Source organism: Polyodon spathula, chromosome 16 (assembly GCF_017654505.1).
Source record: "Polyodon spathula isolate WHYD16114869_AA chromosome 16, ASM1765450v1, whole genome shotgun sequence".
In the NCBI taxonomy this organism is placed as follows: Eukaryota; Metazoa; Chordata; class Actinopteri; order Acipenseriformes; family Polyodontidae; genus Polyodon; species Polyodon spathula.
Genome location: NC_054549.1, coordinates 36,815,551 through 36,837,185, shown reverse-complemented (window position 1 = coordinate 36,837,185; position 21,635 = coordinate 36,815,551). Strand labels below are relative to the sequence as shown.

At 41.2% G+C, this 21,635-nt stretch overlaps 1 protein-coding gene across 2 annotated transcripts in view; it reads right to left on the bottom strand.

Moving 5' to 3' along the window:
• Positions 1–21,635, bottom strand: part of LOC121328816 (voltage-dependent calcium channel subunit alpha-2/delta-2-like) — a 185,657-nt gene that overhangs the window by 152,022 nt on the left and 12,000 nt on the right. The gene's annotated exons all lie outside the window — the stretch shown is intronic.

Genomic DNA, 21,635 nt, shown 5'->3' with positions numbered 1-21,635 from the left:
TATCATAGTCCAAAATTCCAGCAGTCCTGTTTTTCTGAAAGAAAAAAAAATAAAAACACCTCAGCTCTCGCTCATATTATTGTCATCGATTGCTATTATTTCCAAAACTGGATTTGAGTCAGAAAAATAACATCCATGAAATAAAGCTGACCTACAAATAGCTGCGCTTAACAGCTACATGTGCCAGAGGCGTTTGTGCAAACACTGAAAATGTAGCATTAGTATTCTGGAGTATAGCTGAACTGAGCGTCTTGATTCTTCAGAATTCCAAATGTGTCTCACCTCTAATCATATGAGCACGAAATAACTCATAAACTGTTTGGGTTTTTATATGAGAAGCCAGTCTGGCTCGTTCTACTGCATCTCAAACACGAGTATCTTAAATAAAAAAAATTAGTAGTACTGGGACAGTGTTGGGATACAGGGGACAAAGGGCATCCCTTATGGAAGTTTACCTTAAGTGAGCAGCGTCCTTGGCTTTTTCCCATAATATCGCTATGATTTCCATTGATGATGGTGTGATTTACTATGCTTCTTCGCAATTCACCATGCGTGCTTGTGCTATGTATAAATGGTACTTTTTAACTGTAGAGACACATGAAAACTGTGTGTCAGTGTACCACCGTTTGTAAGCCACATAGCCATGATTGTCCAGCACCTTGCAGAAGCAGTAGGAGGGAAACACCTGCCTCTGGAAGCAAATAAACAAGGGAATGGCCTAGTGAAGCTAAGTAGGATTTCAGTGGATGAAACAAGGTTATTTACAGCCGTGTGATCTGCGTGGGAGCGATGAAGGCCATGGGTATGCATGCACTCCACTGTAGAGGAAGAACTGCAGGAAAAACAAAACTGCAGAGACAAGACACCGCCTTCGCGTGCCTGCAGCCCTGCCTGCTTGCCTGCCTTTCTGCCTGCCAGCCAGCCAGCGGAAGAGACAAACCAGTACTAGAATGTCACACATACTGTGTATTCTGGCTTGCCTGACCTCGTGTGTCACAACAGCACTCACAGGCAGGGAAAGCAATGTCAATTCTATGATACTCAATCATTTATTTATCTATGTTCCTTTCTCTATCAGGAGGAGCAAAGGAAACAGGATGCACTAGCATGCATAGAATTCCTAAAGGCGAGTTCTTCCTCGCTCCTTGATTCTCTAAACCACTATTATTAGGATCTGTGCCTGGTTTAACTATGGGAACCCCACTGGTTCAAACTCTGTAGTCCTAACTCAAACCTAAAATAAACTATACATTCTGGTCTTGCACAGTAGTTCTCTTCAGCCATCCATTCTGTTCAGTTTATTTCCACTAAGCCGCTAAGTCAATTCCGTGAGCAGCGTACGTGTGCAGCATAACCCTGTTGCCTGTCAGGTTCGACAGAAAGGCTAATCAGGGAGGGTAGCAGGTAGCGTGTACCAGTGTCCTCTCACTGCAGGGTCAGCTGGCTTTACACCAGAGCTGGAGACAGAGTGCAGACAAACAGACAGGCATACAGACCCAACATAGCCTACCAGCACACTCCCAGTCTATCTATATTATATCCACACAACAAACCCCTTTACACCTCCTGTCTGACAGCAATGAATACCTCACAGCAAGCAGCAGCAGACACAACTGACCTGGATGTGTACCCACTTTAAAAAAAAAAAAACAACATTCAGCAAACAGTGCAAGCATAATAAAACATTACATAACAACAGCACACCCCTATCAGATATCCTGTTCATAAAGCACCGTTTTCACCCTTCTGTTCCTAATCACGTAATGCTTCATGATGCGTGCTCTGTCAGCTAAACTCTCTCATCAGTTCAAGTTTTTTGGATGCAGTGTGACCTGGTCAAGTGTTCCAGTTGTTATATTTTTGCAAACAGAAAATCTGAATTGCAGTTGCGTTGCTGCCACAACATTCGCCACCGGCTGACGCTGTGCACTATGAAAGAATTGGAAGACATTACAAGCAAATAAAAAAATGCAAAACACAGCCTTAACATTCCCTATTCTATGATTTGCTAATTAATCTTAGTTGTAGAGAAATCTCAACAGATAAGGCAAGCTAATTAAAATGCACAGATATAGAATAAAAAAGTAATATACATTACTTATCAGCCTGCAGGGAGATACAGCTTTGTATTCCCTATCTGCATAATTAATCAATCATACTAGGGATAGCTCAATTGCACAAAAGTATGTGCTGTGGGGGGCAGGTGTTATTTCATTTGCATAACCCTTTGACATCCGTATGGATTATCACTATTAGTTACATGAAGAAAGGAGCAGCATGTGGATTATTACCTTGCAGATTAATCTGTGACCTCCAGTATGCTGTGACTTTGAAAGGCAGTTGGCCCCATAGGCCAGTTTTGGACTGGGCTGATGAATACTGGCTGGTTTATCAGCTCTTCCTGCATAGTCTCCACTTCACGCAGGAAAGGTTAATTAATACAATGCATTGCTTGTCTGCAATGCCGTGCACCATGGTTACAATACAGAGTCTAATTATACTTAATTGGCTCTCATGTAAAATGTCAATAGGGTGATTGCTTTTCAAAGTGATATCACTATGGGCGCATTCATTTAGCGATGGATCAGCTGAACGAACATCAGTGGAGGGGTAATGAAAAAAAGAAACAATCAAACTGTTTAAAAAAAAAAATCACGTCACAAACACATCACGAACAGCCAAGTCCATTCAAACGAGAAGCCATGAGTTCAACCATCCAGGAATCTAAGCTGTTAGCCACCTTATTGAAAAGAAAGACAACGTGATGATGGAAAGCATAGGAGCCTTTTATCAAAGACAAAGACAGCAGGAAGCTTTGGGATTAGAGCTGCGTTCTCTCTCCACAATTCCGGGAAGCTCCCCTCTTTCTAACAGGTGAAGCTGATGACAGTATTTGAAGGGGAGTCTGATTGGCTTGTTAGCCCCACATGGTTTGGGGCTGGTGTAATACACCGCATGAAGCATTATGGCAGGGGTGTCCAATCATGGTCCTGGAGGTCCTGTCTGCACCAGGCGCTCCAGATATACTAAGATCATGAGCTGCTTCAGGACCTGGCTGGAGGTTTCATTGATTCAATTAAACAATTAAGTACATGACTGGAACAAAAAGCTGGTCTGCAAGGAGCAGAGTTGCTCATCCCTGTACAAGAGCCTGCATTCACAAAGTTAACTTGAAATATCGAAAAATAAAAAATAAAAGTATTTGTGATAATTATCCCTTAAATAATAGATGCTTTGTGGGTTGTTCATAACAGATTCTTAAAGCAAAGGGTTATCCAGTTCTGTCTGTGCTGGTCAGCGTATGCACCCATGATGCATGTATGAGAGCCCCGTTACACTTCTTAATGCATAGAGCTAAATAACGTGCAAGTAGACAGCTGCTATTTCACTGTAACTATAAAAGCAAAATCATGTCAAGAGCTCCACAGAGGCATGTTTCAAGCCTCTATCCCTTCAAAATATATACATATAAATATACATACACACAAAGCAATTAGAAATGAATGGCTGCAGACCTAAAGGGATACTTATCCCAGCTTCTGTCACATGAAATAATGGTAGACTGGGAAGAAAATTTGCATAACTAATTTGCAGCTGACCCGAAACAGCTGCTACCAGCACCTTGAACACTAAATATTGTGACATTTTGGAAAGTTCACTTAGCACATAGAGATTAATATATAATATTAACTCAGAGGAAATGGATGTTTTCTCCCATTAAGGCAGATTGTGGGCCTCTCACCCTGATTACCGGATTTTCTTGCTTGTTTTTTTTTGCACGGTAGCAATCTAAAGACTGCAGCTTCCCTTGGCTCCATCGGTGGATAAGCTGCTTTCCTAAGGGATCTTATCATTCGGAGAAACAATTAGAGTTAAGCAGAATGCCTTTCCCAGGAAAGAACAATATTTTCTTTAAATTTTACCCGCTGTAAATCACCTGTAAATGATGTCCCACCAGCATGGGGGTTGGTAGGGCTCTCTTTGAAACCATTGAAAGTCATTGGCAAATTCCATACTTAATTTTTATTAACTCTCCCTGCCAGTTTCTATGCAAGGAATGTGTAACTATGGACAACTAGCAATTCTGGAAACACCAACGATACTGATATTTACAACACAAGCTTATAAAATGAAACAACCTTAAGAATGTGAAGAACTATATTTTGTATTATATTCTGCAGTTTTATTAGCAAGAGCTTGTGTTGGGCTCACTTTGTTGTAAATACAGTGAACAGCACTGGCAGCAGAATAATAAGGTCATGCCAGTAATGTATCCCATGGGCCCTGAGCACAATAAACAAGGAAATCGACTATAAGGGGATCACTGCACATGTTACGAACAGAGAAGACCTGATCAATATCTGGCTATTGGTTACAATGGAATAGTGTCAAATCACACAGACACAGGATAATGCCATCAAATCGCACAGACACACTGGCAAATGGCTTTTACAAGTCATAAAAGTCAGATGTTCCCAGCATGTAATAAACATAATTCTTGTTTTTCCCATGTTATTACACTAAAGGGAAGAGGAGACAGTGGATATGAGGTCTGATTTAGTTGTATTTTCACCCATAACAAATCTTTCGATTTTTCCATTTTCAACCCCTGTGCAGTCACTGCACTCAATAAACCATATGGCACAGCAGTGACCCCTGCTGGAAGAGGTGGGGCAGGAGCTGGTGCCAATCAAAGCTTTGCAAAAAAGATGCACCTGTGATCCACTGAATAGGTGTTATTTCAGAACAGAGATGCAACATCAAAAAGAAAAATGAAACCAACAATACAATATTATTTCTAAGAGACATCAGACATGGCTGAAATAACTTTTTTCTGTACAAACAGAAACTCCTGCAATAGCTGTCAATAGGATGCAGGGCTCCAATAAGCAAGGGGAACTAACTGCAAGTGCAATGTGTTTAAATTGGTCTGGAATGATTCATGACAATTCTTCAATAATTGCAGCATGTGTACCAGGACGAGGGCTGGGTGCGAACCAGCAACCCCCGAGCATTGCAAGCCAGTGCATTAACCACTATGCAAAAGAGGTGGGCTGGTCTACATTCATGGTTTTAGAGCTTGTAACCTCATCTCATCTCACTGGCGGGACAACACCATCTGTAACAGCAGTGCATCACACAACACTGCCTGCCCGTTGTCAGCACTCTATCAGATCTATCATATATGGGCGCACATTCCTGATTTGTTTTATACAACCCCTGTATTGCCAGGCATTCATTCCCTTCCCAAGATGCATGATCTCATTTTCACGAGCATTGTGTCGACAGTGTACTGCATTACAAAATAAATCCATCTCAAATCAGTAAACTGGCAATCAACAATCAGTTAAAACGAGATGAGATAAAGGCACACTACTCAATGAATATCTTGCTCTCTCTCTCTCTCTCTCTCTCTCTCTCTCTCTCTCTCTCTCTCTCTCTCTCTCTCTCTCTCTCTCTCTCTCTCTCTCTCTCTCCGTCTGTCTCGCTTGTTTCCTACCGCATTTCCAATTGCATGTGAACAGAGACAAGGGTGACTAACTGACATGTCATCTCATCAGCACTAAAAGTCCCTCAGCTTTTTAAATCTCACTGAATCAATCGGCAAGTAAAAATTCCTAAGCTTCTGTTTGTCGTGCTCATGAGGTCCAGGTGTTTTCCTCATTCATATGTACAGCTTGTAGCTGCAGTGTTAACAACATGTGTTTGCTAATGGATCTTACTTGCCAGTGTAATACTAGAAGGTTTTATGAGAAAGTATTTTTTTTTTTTTTTTTTAACAAACTGTTCTTAAATTTGCAACTTGTTATAGCTAAGGCTCAATGGCACGGTAAGCTAAATCCATTTTTCTTACCCCTTATTAGCACTGGCCGCATTATGTACTGAATGTCAGTATTTGCCAGTTTTTATTGACTTTTATGATGATTTTTCAAGTACAGCACTGCTGATAAAAAAGCAAAATGTGTCTTCCTGGTACAAAGTAATCTCCTTTATGGTAGGTCACATGACCTAACAGCAGCTAGACCATTGTTTTAAAATGAGCTACAGTACAAGACAGCAGAGGAAATGATTCAGTACCAGGAAGCTACAGCAAGAAGTTTAAAATATTACAGAAGAACCGAAGGATCAGGAGAGACACCAATGCTAATGCTAATAAGAGGTAAGAAAAAAGATCAGCAGCCCTTTAAGAAACATTTTCTTCATTTACTGACAAATCCCTGATGGTCTTTTGTGATTTACTGTATATGAAAAAAAAAATGAAATGAATAGAGCATGCACAAACAGTTATTTCTTTTGCCTCTGCAAGCATTTCAAGCAACGCATTTTCAATAATTTTTTACAGTATTTGTCCCACCATTAATGCTTCTTTGCACCAAAACTGTCACTTTTCTGCTCTACCTATGCTATGCAGCAGACCTGGCTGCTACTGCATGTGTTTATAAAACTGTTCTCAAGAGCATATTCAGAGAAAAAATAAAAATATTGCCATGGTAATACCTATGGGGTAGCCCATAGCTCATTGTCTATAATAACAGGCTTTCAAGTAGCCTCATTGTAGACACTGCTCGACATAACTGTATCTGCATAAAGATATCAGGAGATATCAGACAATCATTTTTTAATGTGAATATATCTCACTCCCTTTCCATGCAAGCCAGACAAAGGAGGAATGAAAAATACTGGGTAACTGCTTACTTATTGACATTTTACAAGATTCATTCATGCCAGGAGTACAAAAGGCAACAATAAAGCTATTGAAAGGCAGGTTTTCATGCTATTTATTTATTTTTTCATTCTAATAATTGCAACAGGGAGAAAAGACGTGTCAGAGTGAATAGGAATCAGAGCAATTTACTCAGACATACAGGCTCTCAAGACGGGAACATGGGTTTCTGTAACAAGCTAAGAAAAGAGACTGCCAGCTGAACAGCTATCCCAGTGAAGAGGTCTAGGACCATAGGTGGCAAGAAAATAACTGGCAGTGCCTAAGTGCTACTGGTCTAATATGGGGCACCTGTATGGATAAAGTGCTACTGGTCTATGTATGGGGCGTCTGTATGGATAAAGTGCTACTGGTCTAATATGGGGCGTCTGTATGGATAAAGTGCTACTGGTCTATGTATGGGGCGTCTGTATGGATAAAGTGCTACTGGTCTAATATGGGGCGTCTGTATGGATAAAGTGCTACTGGTCTAATATGGGGCGTCTGTATGGATAAAGTGCTACTGGTCTATGTATGGGGCGTCTGTATGGATAAAGTGCTACTGGTCTATGTATGGGGTGTCTGTATGGATAAAGTGCTACTGGTCTATGTATGGGGCATCTGTATGGATAAAGTGCTACTGGTCTATGTATGGGGCGTCTGTATGGATAAAGTGCTACTGGTCTATGTATGGGGCGTCTGTATGGATAAAGTGCTACTGGTCTATGTATGGGGAGTCTCTATGGATAAAGTGTAGTTGCATTGAAGTAGCGGAGTGATTGTGGACTGAGGTGTGTTGCAGATACAGAGCCATTACATTGCAGACTAACTAAACTGCAATTTAGTTCCAAAAAGGTTTTTTTACCATGTGAAAATGAAGAGTATGGATAACCCCTATATATATATATATATATATATATATATATATATATATATATATATATACACACACACACACACACTTGTACAGTGTATGGTATATACCTACCTGTAGCTCTAATATAATAACACACATTTGAACCTGAATGTATTTTTGTGTTGCCACACAACTCCACTTTGCATGCTGTTGCAAACATGCCAATGAAAATCACAGGGGTTGAGCTACAGAAAGATACTCATAATAAGCTGTTGTCACAGTTTCTTTCAAGAAGGGGATGGCAGCAAAATTATTGTGGGGGTGAAAAAAGCAGTTCTTTTAGCAAAAAAATAACACACGTTTTAAAGCAAGTGTCAAGCTGACCCTGTTCTTCTCACGCCCGCTTTATGTGATTGACACTCCACTACCAGAAGAAGAAAAGGGGAGTGCATTCGCTTTAAATAATGTAGCCACCAGATGAATTCTAAAATGTAGCTATGGCAGCTTCATACACTTTGATTGAATTACAGACAAATAGCTATCGATCCAAGGACTCTGATTTTGAACAGGAGGATTAAAACTGCTCAGCCGCTCTACAGTACAGAGCTGAGGCGAGCTGTCCCTGAGGAGCTCTGTTAATGAGCTGCTGCAGCACTGTATTTGTGTTCTGTAGATGGAAAGCGTGCTGTAGGAGTGCCAAAACACTGCAATAAAAACGTAAGAATATCCACACAGCGATTAAGGGTGATTGAAGGCGAGTTGTCTGTCTATCTTTGAATTTTTAATGAAGTGTGCGTTGGGGAGGGTGGATCAGGTATCGTATCCACGGTAACGTGGACAGTCCTCCTTGGCAAGAAGCCACCACACAGGAGGATCAGCCAGGGCTCCCTCTGTTTGAAGAGCTGATATTGTAACGGGCAGTGCTGTGTGAGATGCGCTGTAGTTACTAAGATGAGGTTAAAGGCTCTATGGCCACACCTCACAAGGTGTTACATTACTAAGGTCATCTTCTATTTTTGAGGCTAGTGTTACAGTACTAGTAACAAACAAACTACTATTCCTTTGTCCTAAATTTCTGAGTTGTTTCTTTCTTTCATTTTGCTTTCATAAATTGTATTTTAGTGGACACCTTGATAAATCAGGCCCATAGTTCTATGTCATGTTTATTTGGCGCATGTTCATTACAGTACTGTATCTAGTACTAGTATGTACAACAGAAGATTGTAAATGCATTACTTCAAATCATCCTGAAGATAAATAAGATTGGGGTGAAAAATGCCAACAAATATATGCCTGGAGGAGGCAGGAGAAGACATTTATCTAGCAATCCACGAGCTGGGATTTAAACACAGATATTGTCATGTTATTGATACTGTACACTGCTGAAGGCACAATTTTTGAAGATATCTTCCAAATGCAAATGAAACGGCTCATGCTGATTTAAATGATCTTGCAGCCATGGCAGTTAAAGTTTTGGATTTACAAAATGGAAGCAGTGGCAAATCTTCAGCTACATTGTCAAACAGAAAGAGAACGAGACAAACCCCGCACAGACCACCGTGCCGAGGTCCCGTGCTTTTCTTTAAAGCAGTGTATTGGTGTGCCGCTGTTTTAACTTTAATCCGATTTCGAAGGTTATTTAAATGAGGCGCATGGGAGTAAAGAGAGGCACATTGTCCACTAATTTGGCTTTACAATAGTGGATAAAAATAAAATCATCTGCGGTACAGCTAATTGATAAACCGGAATTAAAAGGAACAAAGCTTGGAAATAAAACATTCTCGCCACAAACATGCCGCACACAGCCACTATTAAAATCCACAGTGGGCCTAAATCTCCCTCACATACCTTATCAAGTCATGAAATATCAAGGGAACATACCCATGACCCCCAGTGCAAGCGAGCTTGCCTTTCTCTCCTGGGAGAGTAGATTACACATGCCATCGCTGGTTATTTTGTTCTCTTTTGTTTTATGTATTATAATTTCCGCCTGGAGAAATGAATCCAGTAATCTGGATGTCCTGCAGGGGATAACAACACAGCAGCAGTAACATTTTACATTCTATACCAATTAGAAACATTTACAGTTTTAACAGAGTATTCACTTTGTTTTGGTCATGCTCAGACAAATACTGGAGCTTGCTTTCTTTACAATGCGAATCGGCTGACTGATTGCTGGGACCTGACAGAACCAGGCAAAGTCTGAGCAGGAAATGGCTGCAGTCATCTGCACATTCCTCACTGTGGAAAGTGGGTCTTGTGCTGGTGCGGCACAGACAGCAGCTCAAATCATTGCAACACCTGACCTGGATCTTTCAGCACAGTCTCGTGTGCAGTGGCAGCCAGCTGCACTGCACAACACTGCAGGAGAGAATGAGAGAGAGAAGGGGGGTGAGCTGGGGGCCTGCTTTCTCTTCTATATTGTAACTTCCTTTGGAAATCAAAAACTCTACCTGGGTATTGACAGGCAACATTGATGGCTACTGTATGGGCACATTGATTTAAAATCAACAATGGAGCAAAAGGAAAATGGTATTTGAAGCTGTTCGCTCTTTAAGAACATGCAGGATATATCCTTCTCTCTCTCCTCTCTTTCTTCCTCTTGTTTTTCTCTACCTTTCTCTTTCATTCTCTCTGTTCCCTGTCTCTTTTCCTCTGCCTCTCCCGCTCGCCCTCCCTCTCTCATGTATACATTGTGTGACCCCAGGTACCCGAGTTGTTTGGCACCTTTCACTTATGAGCTGTAAAAAAATTATTTAAAAATGGAATAAATCTGAATAATGAACATATATTATATATATATATATATATATATATATATATATATATATATATATATATATATATATATATATATATATATATATATATATATATATATATTGTAGCTGCTATCTTCAGTGCTGCTGGTAGTCATCTCTATCTCTCTCACATTCCCTCTCTCCCTCTCTCCGTAGCTTCATTTGTTTCATGATTTGCCTTTTTTGTTTCCTTTAACCAGGGGCACATTCAAGGGTTAATCACAAAGCTGTATTTATGATGTCGATAGTTGCCTGCAGCACCCAGGCATCCCCGGGCAGCAGAGCCTTGTGCTTATTCCCCAGAGTGAGCGCTGCTTATCGGCAGTGCAGCTAGCTCCCCCAAGACTCCTCTCCAGCCAGGAGCGTCTCTCCGGAAATCAAGAAGATTCCAGAACAGAACGACGAGGCATCACAGGAACCGTTTGATAATATTCTCCTTTCAGTGCTGTGACAACCTGGTCAATCCAATCAAAGGGAAACTGCAGGCAGTGGGGTTTGTGTGTATGTGCTCAATATTAGCAAGCCGACCCCGGTGCAAGGATTGTGTGCAGGTTTAAAGCTGTTCCTGCTAGTTCTAAAATCTGCGCATGAAACGAACATCAGCTGACAGCTCTCTACAGTGACATATATTAATAAATGGATCTGGTTGCAAACTTGATTTTTATTTTTTGTTATAAGCTTTTGGTAGGTAATCTGCAGGCGCCTGTGGTGTCTCACTCAGTGTTATAGAATGCCAGCAGTACGAGGGCAGTGGGCAAAGTACAACCTTCATTTAATTTGTTATTTTGATGTCACTTCCCTAACAGCAACTGAAAGCTATACTCAAAATACATTCATTCCCACTAACAACACTATCAATAGACACACCCTGCTTGACATGAGAAAACCATCACAGGTGGGTGGGTTGGCCAGATGCCACTATGAAATGCACCATGGCCCTGACACATCAATATCCCCTATTGTTCTTGTCCTGTGTGATTGGCAGCAGGTGGTCGCCAGTGTGCAAATATTGGAAGCTCACGGTGTAATGTAACAGAACAAGTCGTTAATCTCAGCATTGTCTGAACAATTAGATTGAAAATTGGAAGCATTAGTTGGCTTTCAATCAGGATCATTCGTAAATGAAGGCAGCTGATTGTCTGGCTTGTCGGGTTACAGAAAATGCAGACTCCTGTAACTACCTGTTGATGATCACATGCTGGCACTGCCAATGAATGGAGGCTGCATGGGATTACAATGGGAGGTTACAGAACAGTTTGCTGATAAGATCCAAGTAATTGGAATCCAACCATGGCACTGAGCTGCCCCTAAAGACGCACACAATACAATACAGTTGGGTACAGAAGAGTATTGAAGTGCCAGCGCTGCTGTAACATTATAAAGTAATAACGCTGCAGCTCCTGTACAGCAGCAATGGTGCTGATAACGAACACCACAACCACAACCTCACTCACTGCTATCATTTTCAAAAATACTTATTTTAGATGCTTTAGTTCATTAAACACATGTGCCTTGCTTTTTAAATGTCAATTATGGTCATCTGGAATGGGCTTGGCTGTTCAGGCTACAGACATACAGGAGGAGAGAAGAGAGGGAGGGAGGTAGCGATAGAAAGACAGAAAGAGAGAGAGAGAGATAATTAAAACATACACGTGTTTACAGAGGGCCTGTCAAATGTAAATAAGGTGCGGATGAGTGCAGAGAAGGAAAGGGAGGGACGGCGCATTTTATTAACACAGATCCTCCACACCAGCTCTGGTGAACAGAGATATAAATATGAGAAACTTTCAAACTAGCAGGCTGGCAAGATAGGCAAGCCTGGGGTAATTAGAAAATAAATGAGATTTTTTCATTTTATTATTGCTATTATAACTATGAGTATTTTAAACGGCAGCCCACATAATTGTATTACGAGCAAGATCCAGAACGATAGGGAAAGCAGCCGCTCACCCTCTCCCGAGAGGAAGAATTACCGGTACGGTTTAAAAAATTGTGTTTCATGTGCATTTATTTTAACAGAACTATATTTTTGCACTTCTATTACTGTATTTTAACCATGATATAACTCAAGAGATTGACTGAGCAGTATATAAATACCCTGAGCGGTCTCAGACTGTTGGCTAGCTGCAAAACAGCAAAAGCAGCATTTCAAATGATGCATGATTGTACAGTAGGTGCTGTATCCTGGTTGCATCTGTCACTTAATCAAGGCCACTAAATCAAGGTGCATGTTAAGCAATGATAAACTACTGACTAGTCAGTAGCAGCCTGTAAGGTAAGATATATCTAGGGCTTCTAATTTTCATTTTTAACCAAAACAAACCCCAATAAAACACCCCCGATACAAAAAAATGAAATCAGTGCATAGCCAAAATACACCGGAAATAGTAGGAAATGGTTACTCAATTCATATTGACGTCTTTCCCATATTAAATAAAAAAACCTACTACAAAAAAAACCAAAAACAAACTCCCTTCCCCCGTGCAGTTGGGCAATGTCCCTCTTTCCTTCCTTGTATCTGTCATTGACTCATTCCGAATACTTTAAACCCACCCCCTACTGAGTGGCAGCAAATTCCTACATTTCTATTGGAGATGCTGCTTGCGAGATTTAGAGAATTTAAAACAGAACTGCACATTGTGGCGAAATGTAAAAAAAAAAAATGCCTAGACACACAAAAACTAGCTAGCTCCCTAGTGGTTAAACATTGGCAGGCTGCTTAGCCAGGAACAGGTGCCAGCACTGTGTTGGGTAACATGGTTGCAGCTTGCAGCTTTTCCGCATCAGTTTGGCTGAAATGCACGATTTTAAGGTAGAGCAGTGTAATGTACACGGTCCGCAGTCAGAAATACGATCCATCATTCCATATCCACTACTCATTTATATACAGGCACAAGTTAGGCAACATGATTATCTGCAATATACATACTGCAGTTTGTATTGTAAATGTTTTATTAATCTCCTCCTTACATTTTAAAGCTACAGTACTTTAAGGTTTTCAGAGGCTGGCATCTGTGCAGCTGTGCAGCTCAATGCCCTGGGGCCAGAAAGAACAAGGATGGAATTTGATCCCTGACTAGAATGATCCAGCCTGTTTATAGGATGTAATCCTGGGGAGAGGACGGGAGGAGAGGGGGAGCGTTCAGTAGCTAATTAATTGTTTAAACAGTTCTCATTTTATCTACCAGTGTCACAAAGCAATCAGCTCCCTTGCTGTCCTGCACCTGTCTGGCAGATTTACCTGAGACCTGCGTTATCAACGTCTGCAGTAAGACAGAGTCCATTTTTACACTCTTACAGCACAGCAGCAAAAAGATAATAAAATAACTAATGATGCAGAGCTGCGAAATAAAAGCAGTGGCTCAAAAAGCAAGATTGCAGGAGGAAGAAAAAATTATGGTCTGCCACAGCCGTTGTAGGGCCACAGAAATGCAGCAATCTATCCAGTCTTTATCTGGGTTTTCTAAATAACTTCTGCTACTCAGCAATTTTTCCATTGCGAACTTAGGCGCTGATGCCGAAACTGACAAACCTTTTTTACTCAATTTAGTAGCGTCGGTGCAGGAACTGATGAAACAGATAGCCTTCCTGCGACAACCTGCAGCCATGCCAAATGTATAAAAAAAACATAGCCTCCACAGAGCGTAATCCTGCACCCAGTACAGCAACAAGCAACTCCACAGGATTTAATGGAGGACTGTTCTACCAGGCCCCATATGGTAAAACTGAAATTTGTCTGTAAGCATTGAAAACTTTTGGCGGTCACTCTTGTTACTGCTGGATACATATCTGCAATCAAACATCTTCCTCTGTACAGTGGATCAGCTGTGCCGAACACAGCAGAGAGCCTGCGGATGTTCAGGCTTAACATAACCCTGTGTGAATTGCCTTCAGACGCAATGAAGAATATAAAGGATGTGCTTCTGCAAGCTGGCTGCACCACACCTGTGCAGCATTTGGGCAGGCCCCCTACAGAGCCATACAACTCAGCAAATCAGAAGCTTCCTGCAGGTTCCACTCAATTTGATGTGCAGGTTTTAGAGACTGATCTGGCAGCAGAACAGGACTCAGTCACTCTTGCATATTGTTCTAATGCAGTCTGTGGAAACGTTAATGTATATGAAGAGTTTCTCCTGGTAAAAACTCTTTTAAACGAATAAAGACCTAGCGTGTGACGTGGAGCACGTGCCAGTGGAACACAACCCACTTAGCTCCTAACAGCTAACAGCGAGCGTTCAAGTGTTTTTTTTGTATTTTGTTTCGCAAATAAACAGGGCCCTCTAAAGGGCAGTGCTGGACTCAGGGTAGAGCAGTCCCCCACAGGAGGGGATCATTCCCCTTGCAACACAATGAGAAGTGTGAGCAGAGCTGTCTGGGGTCACTAGCAGCGAGACTCACTCAGGGCCAGCAGCCTGCCCTTTCATCTAATCTCACAGCTGCTTGCTTTGAGTACAGGCTGCGTGCAGCTGGACAGGCTGCTGCAGTGAATAGGGAAGCACCTACCAACTGAGCATCTACTATCACCCCTTTGTCTCATCAGATCTTCTCTCTTGCCCATTGTGCATCAAACTGACCGGTTCATTTTGCACAGCAAAATAATCAGTCATGCGAGGGACAGCCCGTTTAAGCAGGCGTGTGTGCTACACAGGCCACATGTTTCTTGTGCTCTCTTACTGTATCTCTCTCAGTCAGAAATGTTCTGGCTCCTTGCCTGCACTCACTATAATCAAGGCAGAACCATTGTTAATGCATAAAAAAAACTTGATCCAAGAGGCTTTACGGGTTTTACATGTTATTGCTGGTAAAGTGCTTTACCTTTGACTATAAATGGGTTGAAAAAAGAAGATGGCTATTTTTAGTTAAGGCTGTCGCAGAGTATTTCAGGGCTGTCTCATGATTCTGATTTAGAGTAAGAGCCTTGAAAGTCAAGTAAATTTTCTCTCCTAGGGCAAGGATTTGACAACAAAAAAAGAGACAAAAAAGAAGAAATGTTGAGCTGTCCTGATAACTGGTAACTACAGTACAATCTAACATTACAAAACTTGAAAGGTAAAAGACAATTAAAGCTTCCCCACGTAGCAGCTCTATTGCCAGCTGAACACCAGTAATCCTGGCCTGGAAGACCGCTCCCTTCCTATTGTGACAACTGACCAATGCTGTATCTTCAAGACATGACAGTGTCTCACTCGAGATTCTAATGAGGAGGGAGACAGAACGAGAATCCGATGTAATTGGGAATGTATATTTTGTTGCTCTGTTACTCCTTTATGTTATGGATGTAGAGACAGTACGCACAGCGCCTACATGTGTATAGGATTGGTAATGCAACAGAAGGGAATGATGCATAACTTAAGATACATAATCAAAGCCTTAAGTTGAATTCCTTGAAACGCTGCGTGTCTGTGTGCCTGTGTCCTCTCATCGAACCTGCAGCCGAACCTCCCGCTGATGGACGACTGCCAAGGACCCCCGAGAGGCAAGTCATCATCACACTATGCATGCAGTAACAAGCCTCTTGCTTGCTGTATTTGTAATGCAGGCTGTCGTGCTGTCAGGCTGCAACATTAATTTCACCTGTAAGGCATGCATGTGGGTCATTCTCTGATTATTGATAACTTAAAGAGCATGTATTTAAATAAAGAAAAGCACATCACAGTGAAATGCTGTGAAGCTAATAAAAAGCTGACTTCAGATAGACCCATTCAAGGCAATTCCAACAGAGCAACAATTAGCTGAGGTTAGATGCTTTTCACGTTAGAAAGGCAGTACCCACAGTCACCGAAACAAAAAGACCCAGCTGGCTCTCAGTGTTTAAACCTCTCCCGGTTTAGATACTCTGTGCTGAGTGATTTGATATTACGTGTGTCAGATTTAGGGATTTTATTTGCTGCATTTAAAACAGGAGCAAGTGGCTGTAGAAAAAAAAAAAACACATCAAATCATTGCTGCCTTTTAGCTGCAGCTTCATTGGTTCAGATTGCAGCCAAAACAGCAGATCTGAGGCTGAACCCCTGACCTGTGGCTCGAGAGGGCAAGGACATTAGAGAGCAGCTGCATCACTTCTCCTGTTCAGCGCTGGGTAATAAACGAATTAAAGAAATACAGTTACTGTGCTTGAAAAATAGGAAGGAAAGATCAAAGAAACTGAGTCAAGTAGAGAAATATTTTCCGGCTTACTACCTTCACTAGTGTTATTGTGGAGACGGGATTGTAAACAAACAGAGATGCTACTGAAACACTGAGAATGTTCTGGAGAGGTTCTGAAGGGAGGAGGAGGAGGACAGAAAGAAAGAAAGAAAAGAAAGAAAGAAAAGAAAGAAAGAAAGAAAGAAAGAAAGAAAGAAAGAACATTTCCAGGTTAAACTAAAAAAAAAAAAGAGAGATCGAAACTCTTGAACTGATGTTTATTAGCTTTACTTCGGCCTCGCCTTAAATCACAATTTGGAGATAGGAAGCAGCAATGTTGGCAAACCAACCAACAAACTGTTTTGGTTGTCCCTTAGCTGTTGTGCAGCCTTACAATCAAACTGTATCTCACTGTGGGACAGCAGCTTCTATGCTAAGGGATTATTGGTAAACAAAACAGTGTGGTTTCGGATTAAATTAGACCCCTGACGGAGGCCGTCTGTGCTGCAGGTAGAGGTTTGTTTAGGAGACGGGAAATGGTGTGGCTCCCCCCCGCAATGCAGACTCTCGCTCTGGCACAGAAAGCAGCTGCTGCTGTTTACAGAGCTGAAAAGGCCAGCGCCGCTGCTTTGAAGCCGTTTCGAGAGAATAAAAAAGAAGCGTGCGCCACTATTTAAGGTAATTTCTTGCTAAAATCACTCATCCTTGCCGCGAGTTATTGACAGGGATAAGTACTTTTAAATCAGGACTCAATTACATTGATCAGCAGTCATATCATACAAGAAATCAGGGCTCATATTTCAGCAAGAAACAACAACAACAGCGGCGGGGGGGGGACTTAACCCTTTAGAATCCTTGAAAGCAGGACAGTTATGGAGGTCTTACCTTGTGGTCTGTTTTATTTTACAGTTTGATTTATTTGTTTTACTGTGCTTTAACCGACAAAGGGCTTTCTAAAAAAAATGCTAAAATGTTAGAGTCTGGATTTCAGCATTGAGATAAGCTGGACCTTCTCTATTAAACTAGTGACCCACCATGGGGTGAAAACATGCTGTACAGTCCGCAGATATCCTGGACTTGCTCCATCCACCAGCACCCCAGCTTTGCTTTAGTTTAGTTTATCTGGAGGCCATATGGAATTGGCAGTCCAGTGCATCAAGTGTTGGTAAACGCCAACAGTACTCGCAGTGCTGTTAGTTAGTATGGGGATGATTTAGGGATCAGTGAAAATCATCTCTGTTTATTACTGTATTAGTAATCCCTCCGTTTCCCCACGCAGCAGCCTCTGCTTTCAAATGATATCAAAGAGTCACTTTAGTTCTTCAGCATGAGGTTTAATAACAGAGTAAAAATATGAGGTGTTTATCTCTCAGGTATTTATCAGTGAGACAGAGAGAGAGAGAGAGCAGGAGAGAGAAGGAGGAAGGGGTGAGAGGGAGAGAAAGGAGAGAGAGAGAGAGAGAGAGCACGCAACAAGCAATCCAGTCACATGCTAGGTGCTATGAATTTTTTATGTAAATGAGCACAGCATATGTTGTCCTGACATCTAAGGGACTGTGAAAGGAGGAGGATAAGTTACCACATCTCTAATAGGCCTTGGCAAGCAGGGGTTCAATAAAGGAACAAACACAGTTCACATTTGCTACACAAAACTAAACTAGAGGGGAACGTGTACTAGTCAATCTTCAGACTGAGCTGAATGTGATCAATGCAGAACTTAATATTGATTTAGTCCCACTCAGGGGAACCATGGCCCCCACTTTTTGACAAAAGGGCCTCGCATATTGCTTCTCTTGGTCTTGAATTTGGATGCTCGTTCGTACCGTGCAGCTGTCAAAGTTACTATCGCTATAAGGAATTATCCCTCTGGGCCTCACCCCACACAAACATATTAACATAGGTAAACATTTCTTATTCAGCATTGTTGCTGTGGGTTCACTAGCAGAGCAGAGAGCCTGACTATGTTTTGGGAGACTGCACCTCTGTACCCATTTCTGAAGTGTGTAAGTGTGTGTGTGTGTGTGTGTGTTATAATTAGGGCTGTATATTTTTGATGGAAAAAATTGCTCTTTTTCCAGCATCTGATGGTATTAAAGCAGAAAAATGATACAATACAATACCTACATATTGAAATGCCTGCCTGAAAAACAGTAAATTGTGGAATATTTAGTTTTTCATGTTTACCTTGTAAATAAAGAATAGAAACAAATGTGCATTGTTCTAAAAGTTCTTATTTAAAGCAGGTCTAGAAAAAAAGTTTCCATTTCAATGTGTGTTGCCCAAGCAGTAATGCAATTACAGTTGATGGCATCTTTGACTTGTAAATGTTAGGAAATCTACATTCTTTCTATATTGAGATTTACGTTTCAGTTTAGTTTTTTTGATTATTTGAGCTGGCACGGTGAAGCTGTTCTGAGCAGAGTTCGGAACAGCAACTTAACAGCAACTGTGATCAGCATGATTTCATTTTTAAGAGAGGGATACATCACCCAGCCTCAGTATGCAGTCTTTACTTTGCCTGTGAGATAAAGTTTCTTTCAGTGCGAGAAATAGATTACTTTTAAAACGGGAAATATACTTGGATAATTAATGGATGTACTTTAAGAAGGTGATAATATTGTGGAAAATCTTAATTTCGCCACCACCAAAAGAATGAACTAAAACAAGGCATGCCCCCCACCCGCCCCCCCACCAAAACTCTCACAACCGGACCTTGGACCCCCCACTTTCAGAAAGGCTCTGGCGCTGTTGGTCCACTTTGGGTCAAGGATCTGTTTATAAAATATACAAATCATTCAAGGTTTTAGAGATGATTAAGAAGGAATAACAGCTTATTAAATTAGCATATTACAAGTGTAAAAGAAGGATTATTATAAATCTCTTGCATGTTTGAATAATATTGCTAAAGCCTGTTGCTATTATTGTGTTGTTATGATTATACGTATTGTTATACAGAAATATAACACAATTATAAATGGATTAGTAATTGTTTAAACATATCCTTACACTGAAGTGTCCCCTGGAGACTGAAATAATGCAAGTGTTACACCAGCTGTGATTGCAATACAATATGTGAAATTCCAGGGGGGCAGCAACTAAACTGGGGACCATTGATTTGAAACTCAGCTCAGTCAAAGCCCTGGTTTCAATATGAACCGTCACACACTGGATCCCATTGAAGAGGCTGACATGTGATCTAAGTTTGAGATATGTCTCCTTCTGGAAAATATGAGGTCCCATTTCAGCAAGAAGGATTTCCTCAATCTGTTTTAGGGCGTACCTGTCCTCCCCTCCCAGCCTCCACTCCCCTCATCATTGCTATATCAAAGCTAAGAGCATGCGGTCCTAAGACCTCGACTCTAGCTGCCACCTCACACCACGTCCTGTTATTCTTTTCCTTCGCAAAGATGCTTTTGCCAACGTCTGTATTTAGCCAGCATCCCTTAACCAGTTTCATTCTATTTTTTCAAACCCCTTCACTGAAGCCTGATGAACGTGCAGAGTGCCATCTATACAGTGTCACAAAAAAAGAGGCTATATAATAGAGAAAAAATATATATTACTCATTTCCCTATCTGGCAGCTTAGCAGACAAGCTTACTGAAACATACTGGCCCTTGCATGGGCAGCGCAGGCTGATGCTTATCTATTGTGAGACAATGGGTTTAAACCCACAATATGAGTATTCCTGCTTTAGATAACATTTTCAAAATGGTTACTGTAACACAGGTACACACAGTACGTCACAGAGAAGCATATAAATTAAAGCAAATAATTTCTGCGTTGATGCAATTCCATTTTATGTCACGGGATTGAGTTTCTAAACAGGAAACAAAGTTTTCTGCACTGCATTTAAAAATAAAGAAAAATAACACTGACCAAAAATGACCCGAACAAGATTACGTGCTCGGACAAAGACAGACAGAGACAGACCATCAGGCTTCCAATGTAATGTTAAGAGAAGCGCAGTTCTCTCCAGAATAACTCTGAAATGAATGTCTTTCTTTCACGCTTACACACTGTCAGGCAGCAGCTAGCTATGAATCACATACCAGTTTATTCTCCTGAAAATTCAATTTCAGTCAAGCATATTATTTAAACAGAGAACACAGAGAATAGAACCTACTTCAATGGAATCTGGACTCTGTAACTCTACTCTGAAAAAGGCACAAATAGGAATGCTGCATTTTTATATAAAGGCTGAGCATATCTTAAGACTACAGACGTGCTACAACACAGGGCTTAGAAGACTGTTTTGAGTTTTTTTTTTTTTATTTTAAGCGACAATGCAATTTAAATTCAATGAAAAAATTTAAATAGGGTATTCAACGCACTTTCAAAAAGCCAATAATGACTCATTACATTTAATACAAGTTTGGATGACAGCATCAAATACAAATCCTCAAAAGGATAGAAAAAATGATGACAAAGGGACTCTGCAGAGTGACTGACAAGCAACAATGTCACAAAGAGGTTAGACCGTGCTCTTCATAACACAACCTTCCCCTCACCTACTGTCCCTCAAACCAGAGTGTAATCAAAAGGAAGGGCTGTTTCCAAGGGATTATGAATATAAATGGGATTTCCCTCTACAGAGGAAGGCATGGTGGGGGTTGGAGTGCAGCACATGGAGAGGACGATGTGAGATGACAACAGGAGAGACATGACTAGAGATTCAGGCCTCAGGTTTACCACGCAGCTGAGAGAAGCTCCAGACTGCAATGGTGAAGAGAGGGGCATTACATAAGCTCTGTCGAAGGGAACAAGCACATGAAGAAGACAAGGCACAGCTCTGCAGTTTCATTAGCTCTGTGTATCGCTACAGAAGGGTTTGTATTGTTAACTGTTTAACAGTGCTTCCTCTTTGATCTTGTGAATAAGCGTGGGTTGAGTGGTACTTATTGAGATTTCATTCTGGTTAAACAAGAAAGAGCTGACCTGAACTGTTTGGAATTCTGCACACCTGTAGTAGAATGGGACGCCTACTTACTCTGCACCCCTTTTTAATTCATAGTAACCTCATTTAGATTATTACTGATACTGTAACTGTAAAAATACAGAGAGAATTACAGAGAACAAAAACCCCAGGAAGTGTAACATTGCAGTTCTGCAGCTGCTATCTGCCTGCCTTTCATTATGATAGGGGTCTG